Here is a 24,332-nt window from a genome sequence, read left to right on the forward strand (position 1 = left end):
TAGTTTTGATGGGATGGAGGTGGTCTGTCAGGTCCCTGCAGGAACTTGAGAGGAGCCTCCTCTCAGGAACCTGAGCCCTGCAAATGTAGTTGGACTCCAATTTCCACCAGCTCCAGTGAGTATGGCCAATGACCAAGAATGACGGGAGTTGTTGTCCAGCAAAATCTGCAGAGCCAGACGTTCCTCATCCCTGATCTAATGAGTGCCCTCCTAGGAAACTTGACATCAATAAAGACTCTGCTCATTAATTGACTTTGCATAGTTCGTAAAGGTTATCTCTCATCCTTATGCTCAGGAAAGCATGACTCCAAAGCATGACTCCAACAAAGAATTAGATTTATAGCCCAATCAGAAGAATACATCCTGTGTTCCACACCACTGAGACATCTCCAGGCAGAGAAGCGTCCACATAGGCCAAATAACATTCTAAATTCATACCTTATTTCCTTACCTTTTATTTCCCATTGCAAAGCTTATGTTGATGTCAGGTGATTGAGCCCAGCTTTAAAATGAACTTAAACAAGGAAGATTCTCTCTCTTTTTGGACAGATGGTCAGCTTAGAGAGATCCTCAAATGATTCCTTAGAGCTTTATTTGGCCGTATTTCAATGAAAAGCAAATTTCTACCAAAGACTGTGGACTCAGGGCATTTTTACACAGAAGGTGCTATACAACAGTTTTCATTCCTATTACACACACAGATTAATAAAGGTTCTCTCTTTTACGTAGTGTGCAGAACTCCTCATTATGATGAACTAGCAGCTTAAATGAGGTAATTATATATCATTAGGCTAACCATTACAAGATCGATTTGATAATCACTCATTGAGGATACGTTTACTGTAGAACTCTCTGTCACATTTCCTCTAATTTCCGTTTGTGGATCCACGATCAAATCCCTGAAAGCAACAACAACAAATGTTTGCTTGAGGAGAAATCCACTTCATTGGATCAAAAGGTGCTTCCGCCATCAATGCATGTTCAATGTGGCCATCCATGGAGGCCTTAGGAGGAAATTGTCCATTTGTAGGCATCCAAGCTGAATGTTGACAGGGCAAGGCTCCTCTTCCCCAGATTAATGTGGACCCGTTTCACATGCACAATGCATGAAGGGGGAGTTGCTAATATAAAATACCAGACTCAAGCACACACATGAAAAGTTACCCTGCTAAGATCATTTAAACTTCATTTATTTGTTTCTAGACCTCAACTTCATAAGATGCAGCAAGGCAATATACAACCTAAGATAAATTACATCATCAATAAATAAATATTCGTTTGGGAAAGGAGCTCACATTTCAAAAGTCTGTCTGAATAATACAGGGTTTGGTGGGGGGGGGGTTTCTGGAGAGGAGGGTGGACAGGGATGATTCCGGCTAATCATCTATTGACAGGGAGTTCCACAGGGCAGGGCTTGCCACATGAAAGGCTTGATCCCTAGTAAAGGCAAACCATACTTCAGGGGTGTGGGGAACCCCCCAGAAGTGCCCCATCAGAGGATCTCTGTGGATCCTAAATAATCAGACAGTCGAGTTGATCAGCGTTATGGCAGATTTCTCTAAGCCTGAGTTCTGGCAGTTCAGGCCAGAATCAGTGTGAGTTTCCCTAGCACCTCTGGCAAGCTGACAACCTCATCTGAATAAAGGAGTTAGAAGGTTGTGGGAAGGCAGCCAGTAGATGCCATGTCATCAAACCCAACACCTTGATCCTTCAAGGCTGAAGTCGGATGTCTCGTTCTCTGCCTGTCCCCTCCAACTTTTCTTCTAGCTATGCCATGGAGGTTGGGTGTGTGCATCTCTTTTCTAGTGTATATTTGTTGGGATTTGTTGAGTGTCTGGAGGTGGTTGGAGGATGGATGTCAGCTAACAGATTGAGGTTGAATCTTGACAAGACAGAATTACTGTTTTGGATGGGACAGGGGGGCAGGCAGGTGTGGAGGACTCTCTGGTCCTGAATGGAGTAACTGTGTCCCTGAAGGACCAGGGGCACAGCCTGGGAGTCATTTTGGACTCACAGCTGTCCATGGAAGCACAGGTCAATTCTGTGTCCAGGGCAGCTGTCTACCAGCTCCATCTGGTACGCAGGCTGAGACCCTACCTGCCCGCAGACTGTCTCGCCGGAGTGGTGCATGCTCTGCAATGTGCTCTACTTGGGGCTACCTTTGAAGGTGACCCAGAAACTGCAACTAATCTAGAATGCGGCAGCTGGACTGGTGACTGTGAGTAGCTGCCAAGACCACATAACACTGGTCCTGAAAGTCCTACATCAGCTCCCAGTACGTTTCTGGGCACAATTCAAAGTGTTGGTGCTGACCTTTAAAGCCCTAAACAGCCTCGGCCCAGTATACCTGAAGGAGTGTCTCCACCCCCATCGTTAAGCCCGGACACAGAGCTCCAAGAGCCTTCTGGTGGTTCCCTCACTGTGAGAAGTGAAGCTACAGGGAACCATGCAGAGGGCCTTCTCAGTAGTGGCACCCATCCTGTGGAACACCTTCCCATCAGATGTCAAGGAAATAAACAACTATCTGACTTTTAGAAGACATCTGAAGGCAGCTATGTTTAGGGAAGTTTTTAATGTTTGATGTTTTATTGTGTTTTAATATTCTGTTGGGAGCCACCCAGAGTGGCTGGGAAAACCCAGCCAGATGGGTGGGGTATAAAATTATTATTATTATTATTATTATTATTATTATTATTATTATTATTATTGTTATTGTTATTGTTATTATTGTTATTATTGTTATTATTGTTATTATTGTTATTATTGTTATTATTATTATATTTCCAGGCATGTTTTCTCAATCATATGGACTTTGGGTGCCATCTTTAGATCTGTTTGACCCCCTCCCAGTTCTAATCCTTCAATTTTAATGGCATGATATTGCTGTTAATGTCATTATTATTAAGGCAGCAGTGTGGTATGTTACTAAGCTAGAGTCCTGCAGGAACTGCAGCTCTGATGTTAATGAATCTCCCCTTATGCCCCAGATGTCCTGTGACAAGCTGAGGGTTTCACATCAGTGGGCTCCTTCCATTTTCACTGAAATGAAAAGAGAAGGGGGGGCACAAAGCCCTGATTGCAGTTTGATTGTGCAAAGTCCAAAAAGGAACAGATACCACCTGAGAGCTGGAGATGGAGAGGCATATATCCTTAACCCAGATTGCATTCGTCCTGCTTCCCTGCGTGCTTGCCCTGCATCTGATAATAAAAAGACAGCAATGAAAAATTGCAGGGAAATATTTGGAGTCACTATATTAGTAATGCATGCAGCGCCAAGAGCCCCGCTGATAAGAGCTAGAAATATCAAACAAGAGTAAAGATAAGGGCGAAACGAAAAACAAGTGCAACTTGAGGAATAGACGATGACTGTTTCTTATCATCTGAGTACTTTCTTTCTATGCAAAATGTGTAAGAGGAGAGTGTGTGTGTGATGAATAGTACATGTAAAAATGCAATGCCTCCCATCTCCAAATAAAGGGGTGGTGGTGGAAGGAGGTCTGGTGGAATTTTAATCCTTCGCTTTCCTAAAAAGTTGTGAAGGAAGGATTCCATGGTAAACCAATTAATGGCTAAACATGAATCTGGAAGCAGAAGATATGAGAAAGACAGCAGGACCGGCCCATAATGCAGCTCACCCCAAAGCATCATGGGGACTTTAGTTTGCTAAGGGTGCTGAGAGTTGTGAGGAGCCCCTCACAAAGCTCAAAAAGTTACAGTTCCCAGAATTCCCTTGGAAGAGGGATTGCTTGTTAAACCCCTCTCAAAACTGTAGCTCTGTAGCATAACTATTATAAAGGTAAAGGGCCCCTGACAGTTAAGTCCAGTCGCAGACATCTCTGGGGTTGCAGCACTCATCTCGCTTTAGAGGCCGAGGGAGCCGCCGTTTGTCCGCAGACAGTTTTTCAGGTCATGTGGCCAGCATAACTATGCTACTTCTGGTGAAATGGAACACCGAAAGCAGAGCAGTGCACGGAAACGCCGTTTAGCTTCCCGCTGGAGCGGTGCCTATTTATCTACTTGCACTTTGGGGCGTGCTTTCGAACTGCTAGGTTGCTGTTGTGGGGATTTGAAGCGCCGACCTTCTGATCGGCGAGCCCAAGAGGCTCAGTGGTTTAGACCACAGTGCCACCCGTGTCCCCATAACTATTATACTTGGATATTATTGGGGAGGGCAGTCTCTAATGAACTTTCTCATGTAATATCTGAATGGTGTTGGAACAAATTAATTAATGAGATAATATTTTGTGCAATGTTTAGCATAACTATTCCAATACAGTTATCCCTTTCGTATAACATCACATTCATGGTTTTATTTTCATTATTTGATGTACCTACAAAGGTTTTGTGGGCATGCGCTGGTAATTTCCTTCAGGACATAAAATTTGGTGAGTGTTGTCATAACCATGTACAGCTACACATAATCCTACATAATCAACACAATTTTAATGTAGCTCATTAAAACCCTCCACATTTGCTACTTGGACACAAGTGTTTCCCTCCTTCTCTTCCTCTTTTGTTTTCCTGTTCTCTGGTGTGCAGTAAAAATTTAAACATGACAAACGTATCTGTCAATTGGTGAAGGACAAACCTACCAATTCTTCACTTTTTTGCATCAGTTTTCAGTTTGTTTGTTTTTAAAGACACTGGTGAAAATCTGCCAGCATTCTCATGCAGATTCTCCCTAATATAAACATTATTGGGCAGAATATTTCCCTGATATACACACTTTTTCACAAAGCAACTGCCCAGAATATGATTTTTTGTGTGTGTTTATTTTATACACACTGCATTGCTACTCACAGTTTTCACTAATATCCACATTTCTGTGCACATTGGGTTGAGGAACTGCACCACAAAATTCAGAGCAGTGTGAATTCTAAAGGACAGCTTTAGTTTGTGTATTGCAAAGTGTGAATCAGGTAGGCTCCTGTAAGAATCCAAATCGAACCACATTTATCCACCATCCCTGCTACAAATACACAGATACTATTTACATGATGAACTTAGTGGAACCAGCAGTCCATCTAGTTCAGGGTTGTCTACATTGATAGTGGATCTCCAGAGTCTTAGGCAGAAGGGTTTTCCCCACCATTACCTGCTACTGGCAGTTCTCTTGACTGAAGGTGCTATGGGATTGGAACTTTGGACCTTATGTATCAAAGTACACGAACTCTCACTGAGCTGTGGGCAAATAACCACAGGTTACTTGATGGGGGGTGGGATGCATTCTGGTTTGTTGCTTGAAGCTTTAAGTTCCTTCCATCTGGCTTCTAAATATCATCACAAGGGAACTCAAATCCTACTTTCCACTGGGTGTTCTTTTATCAGATGATTGATGTACAGAGGCACAGTTTCTCAGATGCTCCTTACAGTGTATCAGCTAATGACTCACTATTCTTGAACCATATTACCGCAAAAATATAAAACGTCCCCAGATACAGCTGCTGCGGGCTAACTTCTAAACCAAGGCTGTCGTCAGCCTCATTACTACACATCTCATTCAAGTGTCTTCTCTTTCAAGCTAATCACTTTTTTTTCCAAACACAGGTTCACGCTTCATCTCCTACCAAAGGTTTCCCCTTATCCAACTGTTTCTGGACTCTCATTATTCTCATAAGGATTCTTTTAGCTGCAGTTTAGTGAATGCGTAACCATGTTATGGAACCTGTAAGAGCCTCAGCATGTGTGGTTGGATGGTTTTGTGCATGCACTCACACATTTTTGCGAGTATGGGTGCTTTGCTTTAGAAAATGGGGACTAGATTATTAAATTTGTAATGAAGCAGAGGAAAACGTCTCACACAAATTCCCTAACAGTGTTCTAGTGCACAGTATTTGATAATTGCACTACAAAATAGTTTTCTCATTCCCCATGGAGACCAAAACCAGGCACATAATATATGCTAATCAGTATTCCCCCTACTTAATGATAAACTTCTGAATTATATATACCTGGGCAAAGTATACATATTTTTGTTCTTTGGAATTGCTCAGTAGCATTCAATCAGAAAAGTAAAACATTGTTTATATGCCCCTGTGATTGAGGGACCTCTTAGTGCTTTCAATTCTCATCCTTTCAAATCACATGCATCAAGAAATCAATTGCTCCCATTTTACAGATCAGAAACGAGAGCACAGCTTAACAGTGCGATCAAGGCTGTTACGCAAAGTAAAAGTGTAAATGACATAACTAGAAGTTTATAATTAGAAATCAGGAGCCACAATATATTCTTACAAAAGTTATCAGTTTAGAATAAATGTCCTCAACTATGGTGGGCATGTTGAGATGGTAATATCATGAAAAACCTGTTTCAACATAATTCATGGTATTCGGTTTTACACTAAAATACAAATATAGAACAATCAGGGAGTTGTTTTTCTTATTGACTAATGTACAAGTCAATAGTTCAAGGAATGTTTTTTTTTTTGGTTCCACCCTGTTTTTGTCACATGCAACACTGTTTCTTTTCCGCTGCAGTTCATCTTCTGCCCAAAGCTACATGATTCGTCTTGCTATCTGCCATAGTGAAATAACAAAACTTAGGTAATTCCACCCCATTCATTTGAATGCAAAGGAAATTAAATGCAAACGGGAGGGCGAAACATAATCATTTGCGGAATGAAAGCAACAACAGTGAACAACAAATACAAATCCATCTAGGAACATGGTGAGGCCTTGCCCCGCCTGGTCCCAGGTTGTGGGACCATCTGAAACTGCAAGTGCTGCCACTATGCTTCCCATAGGCATAGGTTGGCCACTGTGAGATCACAATGTGGGACTAGATAGGCCATTGGCTTGATCCAACAGGCTCTTCTTATGCCATGTCACCCTGAGCTCCATAACAGAAGAAAGGTAGTGTTTGTGTGTGTGTTTGTAATTTTGAGCTAAAAATGACTGGAAGGGAAAGGGTTGAGCAGCCTCTCTTTGCCAGCCTAGTCCTGACCGATTTGGGTTTTTGGAACTGCACAGTCAAAAGAAAAATGGAACTCGGTGTAGTGATGTTGTTTGAGCTTAAGACTCTGTTTATTCCCCCAAATCTTTCCAGTCTGACCTCATTGAAAATTCTGTGAAGAGCTACCACTGACTTTTAGAGTCTGGGAAGAAAATTTATTTGTCATGTTGCATTCCCTTGAATCATATATCTAGTTGTTTCTTTTATTATATAGTCATAAAACAGAGCTCCAACTCATGACAGCAGGATACAATTGCAGCTTTAACATTCATCCCAACCTCAGCATCCATTCAACATTTAATCAACTATACAAAAGCCATTTAATGCTTGGGATACTCCAGTGCTATAAATATTATCCTTTAAGTAATTACATAGTTTTACGTCCTGTAGCATATTTGGTAACACTTAAATGTAGTGTCTTCGACGCATGTAAATGAACGTTTCATTTCAGTTGGATGGTTTTTTTTTACTTCCACTTTTCTTTGCCTGTATACTAAGCGCAATATTTTTGGATTTTCAGAATTAAAAAGTATACACCATTTGGGGAAGTTTAATTAGACAGAACTCCTCTTTACATGTGTCTGGAAACATGAAGGGAGAATGTTCTTGTGTTTGGGTTCTGCTGAAGGGCTTTTCCCAGGCATCTGGGTGACCACAGTGAGAACAGGATGCTGGTCTAGATGGATCCAGATGCCCATGTGCAGGGGCAGAGGAAGGGGGTGCAGTGGGGGGCGGTTCGCCCCGGGTGTCACCACTAAGGGGGTGACAAAATGTTGGGCGGTACTCACTTCGGGGCCTGCAGTGTGCCTGAGCCAGGTGTCACTCCTAGGAGTGATGCAGTGGCTTGGGGACCTGCAGGCTCCGCACTACCCCAAATGGTCTGCCCGCCACCTCCCCCTCAGCTGTAGGGCTGCTGAGCAGGAGAAAACAAGCAGACTCTTCGGAGGCCCTGCGGAGTGCCCTACCCTGGCTTGCCCTGCCCCACGGGTGGCTGGCCCCGCCCCCAGGCACAGGGCACATGCGCTGCCCCAGGCGCCCGATCGGCTTGCTCCACCGCTGCCCATGGGAAACCCACAAACCGGATATGAGAACAAAAACATTATCCCCTCCTGTGGTTCCCAGCAACTGGTATTCAGAAGCATGGGGGGACCTTCCCATTTTGCCACCTGAGGTGAAACAGAAATGGACACCTTCTGCCCTCGCACTATTGAACTTCTCCCACTGCTGGCATCCCACACACACCCCACTGCCACCACAGGAATACCTTGGCTTTCAATGAACATGAGAGGAGATTAGATGTTATGCAAAGCAGGAGAATGGCAAGGGAAACAGCAACATGGTCTGCAGGAACACCCCAGCTCTTGCCAACCTGAGCGGGGGCTTATAGAATCATATAATAGTAGAGTTGGAAGAGGCCCCGTGGGTCATCTGGTCCAACTCCCTGCAATGCAGGAATCTCAACTAAAGCATTTATGACAGAAGGCCATCCAACCTCTGCTTAAAAACCTCCAAGGAAGGAGGAGTCCACAACCTCCCGAGATACCATTCCACTTCCAAACAGCTCTTACGGTCAGAAAGCATTTCCTGATGTTTAGTCGAAATCTCCTTTCTTGTAACTTGAAGCCATTGGTTCAAGTCCTACCCTCCAGAGCAGGAGAAAACAAACTTGTTCCCTCTTCCATGTGACAGCCCTTGAGGTATTTGAAGATGGCTTTCGTATCTCCTCTCAGTCGCCTCTTTTCTAGGTCAAACATACCCGGCTCCTTCAACCATTCATCATAGGCTTCCCTCCCCCTCCAGACCCTTGATCATCTTGGTTGCCCTCCTCTGCACACATTCCAGCTTGTCAACATCCTTCTTAAATCGTGGTGCCCAGAACTGGACACAGTACTCCATGGGTGGTCTGACCAAGTGTAGCTTGTCTATTAGTTGCAAATGGAGTATTGTCCTATCAATATCAGCCTGCTTTCAGCCAGCCAATCTTCTTTCTTGCAAGCAGTCTAGGGGATGGCCCTGGCTGTTAGCTTCCTCCTCCTCCTCCTCCTCCTCCTCCTCCTCCTCCTCCTCCTCCTCCTTTTAGAACTCACAGGGATAAAAATGGAGACAAAATTCAAATTTGTTGGCTTTGTCTGCCATAGGCTCTAGGTTATTCTGACTTGCCCGCCCTTCTCTCTCTCTCTCACACACACACACACAAACACACCTGTCATTCCAGGAATTGTGTAGAGGAGTCTGCTCAACACTTGTGTAAAATCACATTTGTCCAGTAAAGCAAGCCCTGGGCTCACTCAAGTGGAGCAGAGCCGTTATATCTACAATAACCCATTCTATGTGCAGAGGGAAGAGTACTGGAAAAGCCATATTTCTTTCTGCTCAGCGGGGTGTTATTCAGGCTTGATGTTATTCAGGGAAACAGAAATCATAAATAAAATAAACAGGTCTGTGAAGCTTTCAACAAGCCCGATTTCACAACCATTAGCTTTGCCTGGCAGCTAGGACTCCTTCAGGAAAGTGAAATATACACACAGCATTTGTTTCCCTTAATTCGGCACATGAATTTTCTATATGGAGCTATATTTGGATCTTAGCTCAGCTCCCAGTCCCAGGCCAATGCTCACTTAGTTGGCTGCTGATGCTCCCTCAGAATCTATAAAAGCAGTTGAGTTGCTCCCGTTTCAGAGCTATAAAGTAAAGCGTTATTAAGCAGCCTTCCCCAGTCTGCTGCCATTCAGATCTTATTGCAACACAACTTCCATCAGCCCCAGCCAGCATGGCCAATGGTTAGGAACAGAGGTGTCACCTGGATTTTCTGGGCGCTATACACAGTCTGTGGATTGGGCCCTCTGCTGCACTTGAGAACGAAGGCACAAGTTTTCATAACTTTTTCATCCACTTTATTTACTATATGCACATTTATGCTCTCTTTTGCCAGTGGAAGGGCCAAAATAAAATCAGGGGCTACACACAAGTAATAAGATGTCTGACAGACAGAATGTCAACAGGTGCAGTTGTTCCCTGAATTGTGCTTCCATACCAGAAAAAGCTTATTCTGTTGAATTTTTGCCTGCCACACAGCTGTTAAGGATAGAAGACTGCTTCTGTCCCACAGTGCCAACTCTAAACCACGTAAAGAAGTCAAATTAAAAGAAACAACATGTCAGACTAAAAACAACATCAAGAGAGATAATTTTTTTAAGAATAATAAATATTAAAAATCACAAGTGTCTCCCCACCCCCCATATTCTGATTGTTACATTCCTCTCCTGATATTTTATATCAAAAGAGAAACACATTGTATTGTCAGTTAGCTACACAGGGGGTTCTCTCTGTGTGTGTTTGTGTGTGTTTAGTTTTCAAATTATTGTAGCAACACTGAAATAATAGATTTCCCAACAAAAAACAACTTGTCCTGGTATTTGTACAGACTTTGTATCACGTATCATTATGAAATTTCAGTGCCTGGAGTTTAGCTCTGGCACAGCAGGAGACGTGGCTAAGCCTCTTTGCAAAGTTTTCACATTTTGCATTTGCTGCGGGTGCGAATGTTCACTTGTTGTGTAGAAATATTTGCAGGAAAAAAACATTTGCACCTCATCTCAGGTGAACTTGCCACAGGAAAGGTGCATTCTGGTTGCTAGTATGTAAACTGCAAAAATGAGAGAGAAGCAGGAAACAGAGGTCTTTAGGACTCCAGCGATTCCTTCCTATTTCCTGGTGTTCAAACAATTCATTTGTCAATCACAGCTCTGACTTCACTCATTGGCTTTACACACTGAAAGTGGGCGGGGCAGGAGCAGCCAGGCTGGTTTAGCTCTGTGAAATATGCAGGATTAGTTCATTAAAAAAAGAAGAAAAAGAAAACTCAGTGTGCTTGCTCTGGGCTAAATAATCAGCATTCCCTCTCAGGAATTCTAATCATGGATGATGGGAGTTGTAGTCCAACGCCACTGGAGAGCATGAGTTTCAGGAAGGTATCCCTAGGAGAATATGAAGAATGTCCGGCCAAAGTTTAGCACTTTCAATGTAGAATTAAGGAAAATGTTTACCTTTGATGGAAGAGTAGTCTTAATTGTGTGAGAGATTTCCATCTTGGATTGATTTTCTTTTCCCCAAGGGAGGAAAAAGAAACTAAATGGGAGAAATTAGTCTGGCTGGAGAGAACTACTACTAGTGGAAATGCTACTATTTATAATTGAAATAGCACTTCTAATCTGCAGAGTGCTCCCATATGTTCACTCTCACAACAATTCCAATACATTACTGCTGCTATATCTCATTTATGTAGCACTTTTAATTAACAAAGTGCCCGCGACAGCCTCGTGATATAGGATACCATTATTCTGATTTTATAGATAGGGGACCAAAGCTGAGAAATAGCGCTTTCCCCCAAATCACCTGGTGATTCCAGGGAAGACCATTCATAACCAATTTGTTATTAGCATGGCTAATACGTGGACTTTACTTTTGGAAGTTAGGAATGCCCATCAAGACTGGATGGCGTAGCCATGATCACTGCCCCCTGGACTTCTTACTTTACTTCACATTTGCACAGGAGCCAATATAAATAAGAAGATGTAGCATATGGGAGTGCCAGATCACCTCATTTGTCTCCTGAGAAATCTCTATGTGGGACAAGAAGCTACAGTTAGAACTGGATATGGAACAACTGATTGGTTCAAAATTGGGAAAGGAGTACGACAAGGCTGTATATTGTCTCCCTGCTTATTTAACTTATATGCAGAATTCATCATGCGAAAGGCCGGACTGGATGAATCCCAAACCGGAATTAAGATTGCCGGAAAAAATATCAACAACCTCAGATATGCTGATGATACTACCTTGATGGCAGAAAGTGAGGAGGAATTAAAGAACCTTTTAATGAGGGTGAAAGAGGAAAGCGCAAAATATGGTCTGAAGCTCAACATCAAAAAAACTAAGATCATGGCCACTGGTCCCATCACCTCCTGGCAAATAGAAGGGGAAGAAATGGAGGCAGTGAGAGATTTCACTTTTTTGGGTTCCATGATCACTGCAGATGGTGACAGCAGTTACGAAATTAGAAGACGCCTGCTTCTTGGGAGAAAAGCAATGACAAACCTAGACAGCATCTTAAAAAGCAAAGACATCACCTTGCCGACAAAGGTCCGTATAGTTAAAGCTATGGTTTTCCCAGTAGTAATGTACGGAAGTGAGAGCTGGACCATCAAGAAGGCTGATCGCCGAAGAATTGATGCTTTTGAATTATGGTGCTGGAGGAGACTCTTGAGAGTCCCATGGACTGCAAGAAGATCAAGCCTATCCATTCTTAAAGAAATCAGCCCTGTGTGCTCACTAGAAGGACAGATCCTGAAGTTGAGGCTCCAGTACTTTGGCCACCTCATGAGAAGGGAAGACTCCCTTGAAAAGACCCTGATGTTGGGAAAGATGGAGGGCACAAGGAGAAGGGGACGACAGAGGATGAGGTGGTTGGACAGTGTTCTCGAAGCTAGTAACATGAGTTTGGCCAAACTGTGAGAGGCAGTGAAGGATAGGCGTGCCTGGCATGCTCTGGTCCATGGGGTCACGAAGAGTCGGACACGAATGAACGACTGAACAACAACAACAAAGCATATGGTAAATGCAGTGCTGTTTTTCTAGAAAAAGAGCTGCTGGAACTCCAGCTCCCTGCAATTCAGCAATCTTTTTGCCCAGGTTGGGGCACAACCCAGAGATTAAGAGTCTTTTGCCCTACCAACTGAGCTTGTTTTATTCTTTTTTGTAAACCACTTGGAGGTTTTTTTCTCAAAACCAAGTGGTAGATAAATTTTAATGAAATAAATATAATAACATAAAAAGGTCTCTCCCACCCCTTTAAGCAACCTGGTGGTTTTTCCTGTAGGCTAAAGTGATTACTATTACAACTGGGTGTTGCATTTTTATGAAAGCTTTGTCCTGTTGAGTGTAGACTGTCATACACAGTGACAAATATCAAAGTCCAGTGCAATATTCCCCTGAATGATTTACAGGCTGGCTGAGTTTATTACCAACAACCATTCACTCCAAAAAACCTGCTTAGCTATCAGCATGAAGCCTGTTTAATCAGGTTTGGACAAAAGTGTGAACAGGAAGAAAAGGGTGGCGATAAAGGAGCTAACTTCACACAACATGAATATAATCTTCCTGCTTTCTTCTGCAAACTGCATTGTGTCTCTTTCTCTCTTCCCATCCTAGCAGGCTTTCTTATTTGGCACCAAGCGATAGCTGCTTGGCATAATAATAATTGCAAATGTCCTTTGGAGGGAAAGTCATTTTTATTTAGTAAATAGAATGCATGAATAATGAAGAATACAAGAAAATTGTAAAATAATTAGCAAGTGGTTCAGAGGTGCTCATTTACAGCTGAGGAAATTAAATATGCAAATACATTATTATCACAGAGGTAGTTAACAGACAAATGAGTGAGAAAAAAAGAGACAGTGCCTTCTAATTCATCATTGTTTAAAAGACACCTGTGAGTTCTGTCTGAAAAATGACAACACTGAGAAATGCAGATGGTTGCATTTTGCCTTCTATCAGTCATTTTTTACGCGCTAATTAGATTGGCGAAGGGGGAGCAGAGAATCCCCCCTTTGTAAGATGATCCTTGTTGTTTAAGCACCACAGTGGAGTCAGCCGAAGAAAGGACTGGAAGCTGTTTTGTTGTTGTTCTTCCATTTTTTATTAATAAAATCCTTTGTAGACCCAAAGGGACTGTTTGAGACTCTGCTAAAAGATAAACAGTTGAACATGGTCAGTGAAGGGCTAATTTGAAGCCGCAATTCTAAGCTTCTTATTGTTGCCATCACATTTACAGATCTCCCAGAGGCAGAGCTCTGGAACAGGAAAGGACTCTTATGGCCATCTTGGAGAAGGAGAAGGAGAAGGAGAAGAGAAGGAGAAGGAGAAGGAGAAGGAGAAGGAGAAGGAGAAGGAGAAGAAGGAGAAGGAGAAGAAGGAGAAGGAGAAGGAGAAGGAGAAGCTCTTTTGTGAAATGCTGAATGCAAAAAAAGAAGACTGTTGACTTAGGAATGCTTAGAGGATCATTTGCAATTCAGACAACTGTGCTCTTTTAAAAATGAAAGGGAGGTGATGTGAGGTTGCTGAGGGCACACAGTCACTAGGGATGAGGGAGAAATTTGATTCAGCACACATTAAAAAATGAACCTATCAAATTCACACAATGTGAGAATAGAAGAACAGTCATCTTTTAAAACTCATTCTCCAACCAAGGAATTTTCACAAAAATGCATACAGTAAGGGAAGGCGTGTGTGGAAATGTATTTATTAGTGTAAATATACCAAAAAGGGCATTATATTGGGAGAACTGCTTTTGGCCTGCAGAGCAAAGACTTTGAATTTGTATAGCAGCACCACTGTTTAAATGTAGTGGCCTAACATTTATTCACTAGCATAATGATGACATCATAAATCAATCCCACACATTCTACAGTAGAGTTATATTATACAGTGGACGCTCGGGTTGCGAACATGTTCCGTGCGGGAGGCACGTTCGCAACCCGCAGCATTCGGAACCCACAGCACAGCTTCTGCGCACGCATGGGTTATGATTCGGTGCTTCTGCACATGCACAAAGCACAACCTAGCGCTTCTGCACATACGTGAGCGCCGAAACCTGAAAGTAACCCATTCCGGTACTTCCGGGTTCGGCGTGGTGCGCAACCCGTAAATGCGCAACCCAAAGCGTCTGTAACCCGAGGTATGACTGCACAAGAAGTTTTCATAATTTAGGTGGGAAGGAAAACAAAACTTGATGGAGGCCTATATTTACACAGCAAAAACTCTACACAATAGCTCTATTCAGGCATGTATTAGTTTTGACCCCTCCCTGCTGGACTTCAGACTTTAAGCTGAAAGGTCCAAAGGGAGATGGTAATTTCTGCTCACCTGCAAATGCAGAGAAGAGGCGGTTTGTGGCTCAATGCAGCTGTGGTTCTTTCCCTGTGCAGCTGTGGGAGATGTTATGCTTACCTCCATGGCTGCACATAGTGCTGGGGGTTGCCCATTTGAATGGGCAAATGGCAAAGAGCTGGGGGTGGAGGGGGGCAGACCTGGCGGTTCTGCCACCTAAGTTCCCATTCAAGTCTGCTTAAATCTCAGGACCACAATACCGCAAGGCCCACCTCTCTATATGAACAGACCTAGACCCTTCTTTGTGTACCTTCTCCAGAAGAGGTCCAGAGTATAGAAATATGAGAACAGGCCTTTTCTGCAATGGCTCCCCATTTGTGGAATGTTCTCCCCAGGGAGGTTTGGCTGCTGTCTTCATTTGCTGGTGGAAACCTCTTTAACGAGGCCTTTGGCTCTCTGAGGTATATAGATGGAGGGCTGTATACATGAAATAATAATAATAATAATAATAATAATAATAATAATAATAATAATAATAATAATAACTGACCCCATCTGAGCTGCACAGCTCAGTTGGTGGATAAGGCAATGGGTCAGATCCTAAGGCTAGTGGGTTCCCCACTAAAGGGGTCAAGGAGGGATGTTTCTGTCCAAAAGCCCATACAGGGGCCAATGAGCCATAGCAACCCTCCAAAATGGCGGCCCTGGTGGGATTGCCCTGACTTGGTGTATGTCATAGGGTGACCGCTAAACCCAGGCTTGACCCAGTCAAATAGCAGGCATGTGGTTGATTCAGAATACACATCCAGTGCCTTCGCCAAAGCCTACTTAAATAATAAAGTTGTGTCCTGTGGGGTGTTTTTTTTTAAATCTTCCTTGTCTTGCCCCATGCTGGCTGCGTGCTTCCTGCACTTGGGCCTACAAGCATGTTTCGTTGAATATTATTACAGCCCACTGATTGGGAATCCTGATTGTGCAGGGAAGGGTTGTGACCATATTCAGAGCTTCGCACAAAACATGGGGAAAGGCAGGAGCAGCAGAAGCAATCCTTCCATGAATATAGTTCAAGAATGTCTTTATAGAGCTACAGCTGATTTTCAAGTTTAGTATACTTAAAAAGAAACTATTTTTTTAAAATAATAATAAAAAGCAGAACCACCACCAAAACCTGGGGTTCAAATATGTGAGCCCTCATATTTTTTTATAAGCACTGAACTGAGTTCACAAATTTAGAAATAAATAATAAGAAGGAAAACATTTCCCAGAAAAAGCAATCCTCTTCCCTAGAAATTATTTTTGACATCAAGTTCAGTCTTTGCAGTAAAATGGGTTACTCCAATACAATGTAAACTGAATTACCACTTCAATTGCCAGTCACTGCATAAAGAAGTAATAGTTCAGAGGATGAAAATTACCAACCAATTTTCTTGATTATATATATTTATTATAGGCTGTGCAGTAAACACACCTGACATAGAATAAACCAGCTCTTTCATTCTAAGGGGGGGGGGGAATACTTCATTTTCCCTAGGACACTGTAAACAGCTTCCCCCTAAACAAAGAACACATTTTACAACATTTCCTTGCTCTCTCTCTCTCTCCCCCTTTACATTGATAAAATAAAAAAGTACATAGCGGGGTGTCTCGTAACGAACCGTCTTCCAAAATTGCAAGAGGACATTCTATATGCCTACTGGCCATTTCATTTAATGGGATTTTTATTAGTGTACACTCTCCAGTTATTTAAACCGCAGGGGTCTTCACAGGTAGAGGTACAATTTGAAGAGATAGAAAACTGAAAGGAGCAATTTATTTTATTTTTTTCTTTTAAAAAATTAAACATATTGCATTTGTATTCATGAGTTTAAAATGCATTTCTATTAACATTTTCCAAGTGAGTGAGATGAAATATTCACTTTTAAGGCAGTTGAGGGAGGGATGGGGGGAATCAAGAAATTGTTGTGTGATGTCCTTAAGTATACAAAACTAAAGTCATAAAAACACAAGAGCCTGCTGGATCAGACCTGTGTTCTCACAGTGACCAACCAAATGCCCATGGGAAGCCCACAAATAGGACATGGGCACAATGGCACTCTCCTCTCCTGTGGTTTTCAGCAACTGATATTCAGAAGCATCACTCCAGCCCAATGGATGTGTAGATTAATGATGCCAAATATGTATCTGTATTCTGGCTCTATGTCCCGGCCTGTCCCTAATCTCTATGCTTCACCTATGTGCCTGATATTTCTCTCATTGCTTTTTTCTGTCCTGGATATCTAGAACTTTGTCTACCAGAGTGACTTGAGCTCTAGTCCTTTCTTCATGTTACCCTGAGATGTCATTCTGCAAGGACTATAGGAGAGATGCTGCAGAAGTTGATAATTACCTGGACTGAAGTTGAATCTGTCATGCTCATAAAACTTAGCAGTATTACCAATCAATCATCATTTGTTTGCTCCAGAAGTTCCTCTCTGGCTAGGAATGAAAAATGAGATTCCTCACCAGGCTGCATTGTAGGTACACAAGCAGAAAAACCCTTTAAATGTGGACGCCTTACTCTTGTTGTGAAACTATTGCGAACTAAAAGGATAACTGCTATAGGTGCAGCTATAGAAGGTATTTAGTTGTATCCCTTACTCCCAATGGGACTTCCTGTTTATGAATGACCTGCCCGGAACATCTGATCAAACAGTCTTTTGTTTGGTGAATACCGTCTCTGTATCTTGAGATAAAGAATATACAAGTATATTCCTGAGGTAAGCCTAGTAGAAAATCTGATAGGAAATACAGTAGTTAATGGATGGATGGATGGATGGATGGATGGATGGATTTTGTATACAGGTAGGTAGCCGTGTTGGTCTGCCATAGTCAAAACAAAATAATAATAAAAAAATCATTCCAGTAGCACCTTAAATACCAACTAAGTTTGTTCTTGGTATGAGCTTATGTGTGCATGCACACTTCTTCAGATTTTGTATGTCTTTCTTCATCTGAAGATCACAGGGCGGTTCACAAAATAAAAATATAAAATGGGAACACTAAATACGTAACAAAAAATAAAAACAAACCAGCAACCCCCTCCCACAAATACATTTAAAGGGCCGTAGAGTGCTTAATCAGCAAAGGCAGGTTTATAGAGAACTGTTTTCACTTGGCACCTAAATATGTGCAATGAAGGTGAAGAGCATTCTACAAAAAGGGAAACACTGCAGTTAAGGCCTGTTCTCATGTTGCCACCCTCTGTACCTCATGTGGAGGGGATAGATGAAGAAAGGCCTCAGATGATGATCTCAGGGTCCAGGTAAGTTTGTATGGGGAGATGTACGGTAGTCCTCGAGGTATTGCAGCCCTGAGTGGTTTAAGACTTTATAGGTCAAAACCAGCATTATTAATTGGGCCCAGAAGCTAACTGGCAGCCAGTGCAGTTGGACCAGGATCGGTATAATATGCTCAAACTGTGAGCAACCTGGCCACTGATTTCTTCGCCAGTTGAAGTTTCTGAACTGTGTTCAGAGGCAGCCCCGTGTATCACATGTTGCAGTAATCTAACCTAGAGGTTACTACAGCATAAACAACAGAAGTTAGGCTATCCCTGTCCAGATAGGGACCCAGCTGGGTCAACAGCCAAAGTTGATGGAAGGCACTCCATGCCACCATGATGCAGAAATGTGGAGAACTGAAGCACAAGTACGACACCAGCATGGAGTCCCACAACAAGCACAAGTCCCTGCTGCAGTGATGCACTTCCAGTGTCAGAAGCAGAGGATATGGCGCAGAGCATGTGGTGGGGATGGGGTGCTCATTGTGTGGGACCAGGGTAGCATGTAGGCCCCAGTAGGGAATGACAGGAGGAAGAAGAGTGATAGGATAGCCATTTTCAAATATCTGAAGGGCTGCCACTCCAAAGATGGAGCAAGCTTGTTTCCTGCTGCTCCAGGGGGAGGGGTTACCTGAACCAATGGATTCAAATTGCAAGAAAGCTGATTCTGACTAAACCTTAGGAAGAACTTCCTGATGGTAAGAGCTGTTTGGCAGTGGAACAGACTTCTTCAGAGCATGGTGGTCTCTCCTTCATTGGAGGTGTTTAAACAGAGGGTGGATTTCTGTCGGTCACGGATCTTTCAGCTGTGATTCCTGCATTGCAGGGACTTAGTGGCCCTGGGGGTACTTTCAAAGTCTACAATTCTATGATTCCATGATTCATGTTCATTAATTTCAATTGTTCTATTATTACTAGCACTACAGTGGTACCTCAGGTTACATACGCTTCAGGTTACATACTCCACTAACCCAGAAATAACGCTTCAGGTTCAGAACTTTGCTTCAGGATAAGAACAGAAATCATGCTCTGGCGGCGCAGCGGCAGTGGGAGGTCCCATTAGCTAAAGTGGTGCTTCAGGTTAAGAACAGTTTCAGGTTAAGAACAGACCTCCGGAATGAATTAAGTTCTTAACCTGAGGTACCAATGTAGATACAGCATTCTGGTCATTTGGGATGGGGTGGGGCTGAGAATTGTATGGCAAAATTTGGAGAAGTACAAAATCTGAAAGAAATGTACATTCCAACCATTGTATAAGTTTGGTTCACTTAAAAATGCTGAGCAAACAAAATTCTCCCCCTCCTTGGAGGCTCTGATTTGTTCTTTGCTTTGAGCATTGTCCCTGGGATTAGCTGTGGCCTATGACTTTGGGGCTGAGTCCCACCAGCTGACTCATGACACACAGCTCCTGTCGATTCCTAATGTATGTGAGCAGTGTGAATGATTATTATTCATGAACTAATGCTCTTCAAGAATATGCTATTACAGGACATGAAATTTGTCATGGGCTGCTAGGGAACAGGAGCAGTTCTCTTATGATGTTTGTTATCTATGAATTAGCAAATTATTTTTGTTCATGACCTATGCTTCACATACTTCACATCCATGCCAATGGAGAGCAGGGCAGGCATAAAGACATATCCTTGATTATCTGAAGAATTCCATATGGAAGACATTTAAGTCTTCCAGAGTTATGCAGTTGACACTTTAGTAAGCTTAATTTGCAAGACGCTTGCTTAATAAGGTCAGGTAAAGGTCAGGCAATGATGTTCTCATTAACATCAACAAGCCACCTCTCTCATTTTTGAAACCATTTTCTTTGGGGTTTATTTTTTGCCAATTATTTCCTTCTTGAGACTTAATGGGAAAATCAAGTCCCTTGATCCACCTTTTAGCCCACAGATCTAATCTCTCCAGCCCTAATCTGCATTTGCGGGGTCAAGTTTAGTAAAAAGTCATGAAAATATAAACATGATAAGAAACAGACTGGGGATGGGGGAATATATACAGCATAAATTCTTCACACAGAAACTAACATTCTCTCAGATGCATGGTTTTGTGTTTTTTTTTACCTATTCACTGTATTCTAGTGTATTTCTAGTACCAGAGTCTGGTTACAATTTGCATTTTCTATTAGGATAGAAAGATCTTCTCCATAAAATGGATTGGTGGTATCCAACATAATCAGGTTAAACCCATTAAAATCAATGGATGTAGGCAACCTCAGTCCAATGAGATCTAATGAGATCAGGAGGGACAGAGGTGATGTATCATCTCCTTCTTCCCCTCTCAATTGTATGCTTAATTATAGAGTTTTAACTTCGTGGTTTAAACATTAGTCCCACCTCCAAAATTTATTCAGGGGCAGATCTGGGTTGGGTATTCCTTGGGTCAGCCAAGATTGTATTGGAGGGATGGGCAGGGCAGGGCAGAACCCTAACCATTGTGCAGCATTGGATGTCACATCTAGTGGAAATGAGAGCTGGATCATGGTTAGAGCTGTGCCCAGCCCTGCCCAGCCTTGCAACCCAATCTGGGTGTAAATGCCTGCCTGGTTGCTATCCATTTTGATGGGCTTGCTTAGGAGTCTTGGACCATGCAAAGGACAGTGTCAGAGACAGAAGGAATATGACAGTTGTTCAACTTCCAAAAAAGGGACTAAATTTTAAGGTAATAATTTCTGCTGCTGAAGCTACACTAAGACTTTGAGAGACCAGAAAACGTAGTTATTATCCAAGTACAAAATTTGTCCAGGTTGTCCCTGCTTCCTGTTAATACCTCTTTTCTTTCAAATATGCCAGAAGCTATAGATGGAAATTTTAGCTTCTCATCCAAAGAAAGCTCAGATTCTGCCAGGAATTAGATGTGATTATGAATAGTTGGGGGATCGGGAATTAAATTTAGTTGAAAGTTTGTTACAAAGGAGAACACTACACTGAATAGCAGAGTTAAAATCATAAAGAATGCAATCTTTGGTATAAAATATTCTGATTTACAATATTGCACTAAGGTGTAGTGTGTGTGTGTGTGTGTGTGTGTGTGTGTGTGTGTATTGGACTCAATCAGTGAAAACTTCACATAGAGATTCTAATTGGATTCAGGTGGAGCAAGACTAATGCCTTATGTTGGCAGGCTGGAGACCTTTTTCCCCCTGACAAACAGCCAAGTTCCTTTTCCTGCTTGTGTTTTCAGCAGGGCTACCCAAAACATGGGCACTGATACATTTCAACAAATTAAGAGAAGCTAGGGAGTTATTCTCACAAAGGTACTTCCAGCTGAGCTAGACTCAAAATGGGGTTCACCTTCCACATTCGCTGGCTCCCCTTCCACAGTATTTCTCCTTACCCTAGCCAAAAAGACCTTAAAGAAAGGTGAAGAGGTACCAGGTGATAAGAGGGCTCTCTTCCAGTGGAGAAGCCCCAAAAGGACTCTCATTTCCTGCCTGTATGTGTAGTTAGCTCTCCACCACCTGCTACCAACATCCTCTTTGCACAAGGTTAGGCTCTTCTGTTTTTGTTTTTTGGCTTGGGAAAGGTGCGGAGGGAGCTGACAGGGAAAAGGGAAGTGTGGCAAACAAAACAAAACAAAACAAAAAAAATCAATTTTCAAGCATTCATATTGAATTTTCAAAAATACCCTTGAGGTTTTCCAAGCATCTGACAGAAACACTCAAAAAGCCCAACTGATTGTCAAGGCGAGTCTGAGTGGTACTGCACATACCTAATTCCCACACGCATTTGCATCCCTATATATTTTTCAAAAAATTATTTGTATTTTATTCATATCTCTTTTCACAAAGGCCCACAAAGAGGCTCACAAATAAGTGATAATACAATATCATAAAACATAGCAACATTTTTTTTTCAAATTCTCAGAAACTGATACAGTAATACTTTTTGGGTTATACTAAAAAAAATTTTGGGGGGTTCCCCTCAAATATGTGACTTTAAAGCTGCAAGATGGGACTTTGGGGGGGGGCAGAAAAGGGGTAATCTCAAATGGTCAAGTCAGTTTCTTTGTTAAGCAAAAGAGCTCAGCCAGGTCTGTGAAGCTTCTGCTGTGTTACGTAAGCTTGAGACAAAGTGTTGAAATAGAAATTAAAAAGCTGGGGGCATTTCTGGAAAGATGAGCTGGAGAGGCATGTCTTTCACCCTCCACTGGTGGAAGGTGTTGTCATGGTTGATGGATGAAAAAGCAGGCAGTCTTGGGACTAGAACGGGGAGAGACAAAGGCCTGACCTGCTATGAGAATCCAGAGCGATGGCTTCTGGGCCCCCTACCCCTAGAAACCTAATGGTGGAGCAGGCTGGACACTCCACTGTTGGAATGTCAATGCTGTGGACATTCCGGTTTATGCTCAGCTTTTATATGTGTGTAAAAGAAAATCATGACAATTCACCAGCGTTTCAGTGAAAATGTCTCCTTATACACACATTTGTATGCAGTTTTGCCTGATACACACATTTTCGCAAGCAGTCTTCCCTGATACTGTGCCTTTATGTATGATATTCTGCTGATGATATCCATTTTTATGGAGACTTTACCCTCATATATATGCATTTTTGTGCACATTGCTTGGCTAGAGAACTGCACTGTTCAATTATGAGAAGTGTGGATTTGAGAGTTTTGGTTTGTATACCATTTCAAAAAGTGCAAATTAGGTAAATATGGGTATGTGGTGTTTTTTTTAAAACTTTTCATAAATTTTAATTACATTTTTTTTTTAATTCATGTGCTTGCAGTCCTGGGCTCCTTTGTGAGGAAGAGTGGGGTGTACCTTTGATAAAGATATATATACTACCAGCATTCCAGTGCTTTGTGGCGTTCTGTTTGCACAAATGGAACTCCTTGTCCTTATTAAAGTCACCATGACTCCACCACAGCTTCTGGATGATGGGATTTGTTGATAAAAATTCATGTTGATTGCATGCATCCATACAATGGACAAATGCAATTTTGTTTCCAAAAGTAAAAATGTGCCTTTGAAAAGGGACTGAGGGGAACAAAGAGTAATGCATAGGGTAAATCTGCATTGTGTGAAACCAGGAGCATTTATAGGATATATTGGAATGTATCTGTGTTTTTTAACACCCCTGTTAATGTTCTACAAGTAAGCATAACTAGTGCAGTAATTAAGTTTATGGGTGATTTTAAATAAATGCAAAGGGACCTGTGTAGTTTGGGAGAAGGGGATTGCATTAGAAATGGATTTACACCAGGAAAGAAACAAGGTCCTGGATGGTTTGTAGAGGGAACCAATATAATACGGGGATGCTGCACTAGCCGTAATCACCTGGAAAGGAAGACTGATCAAAGCGAGCAGGAAGAGATAATGGATATTAAATTAGGTATAAGTAGCATGGCTTTTGCTGCAAATTTGCTTTATAATATAATTCTCGGGAACATTACATCACACAGTGAAACAAAGGAGCTCTCTGTGGCTACAACAAAGTTGCACCCAAGTGTCACCTTTCCATTGTGACAGGAACACTTCAGCAACTGCAAGACAAAATCAGCTGGAGGAAAACTAGCAAATCTGGCTTCCTATGATTTCAAAAGTGTGGTGTGGGGTTCTTTAATGAGGCTGTGCCATAAAAGAAAGTCAGAAAATAATGATGAGGAAAAGGTGAATAAAGGTGTGTGTGTGTGTGTGCGTTCTTGCACAAGGGATGGAGAAGAAATTAAAATCTGTTCACTTTCAAATGTGAACTTACCTAATTCACTCTTTGCAAAACAATACGCAAACTTAAACATAGTCATCCTTCAACAATTGCGCCTATTCAGATGTTGCAATGTAGTTCTTCAGTCAAGTAACGTGTGCGAAAATACATACATTAAGGCTAATGTTTTGATTTTTTATGGGTTACTCAAGGGCACACAGTACCAGCACCTTTTTTCTAGAAGAAAAGTACTGGTTAAAAGTGTGGCACTTACTGCAACAACTTCATGGTTAGTACCAACACTTTTTTAAAAAAGAAAAAAAGCACTGATTAGGGCATAGCTGTTAACTCTTTCCCCCTTTTTTAAGGGAAATTCCCTTATCCGAATAGGATTCCTCGCAAGAAAAGGGAAAAGTTGACAGCTATGGATTAGGGCAAAACATAAACATGTGTATTAATGGAAAACATACAAAAACCACATTATATTTCCGTAAATTGCTGTGGGGGGAAAAGTT

Source organism: Lacerta agilis, chromosome 12 (assembly GCF_009819535.1).
Source record: "Lacerta agilis isolate rLacAgi1 chromosome 12, rLacAgi1.pri, whole genome shotgun sequence".
Lineage (NCBI taxonomy): Eukaryota > Metazoa > Chordata > Lepidosauria > Squamata > Lacertidae > Lacerta > Lacerta agilis.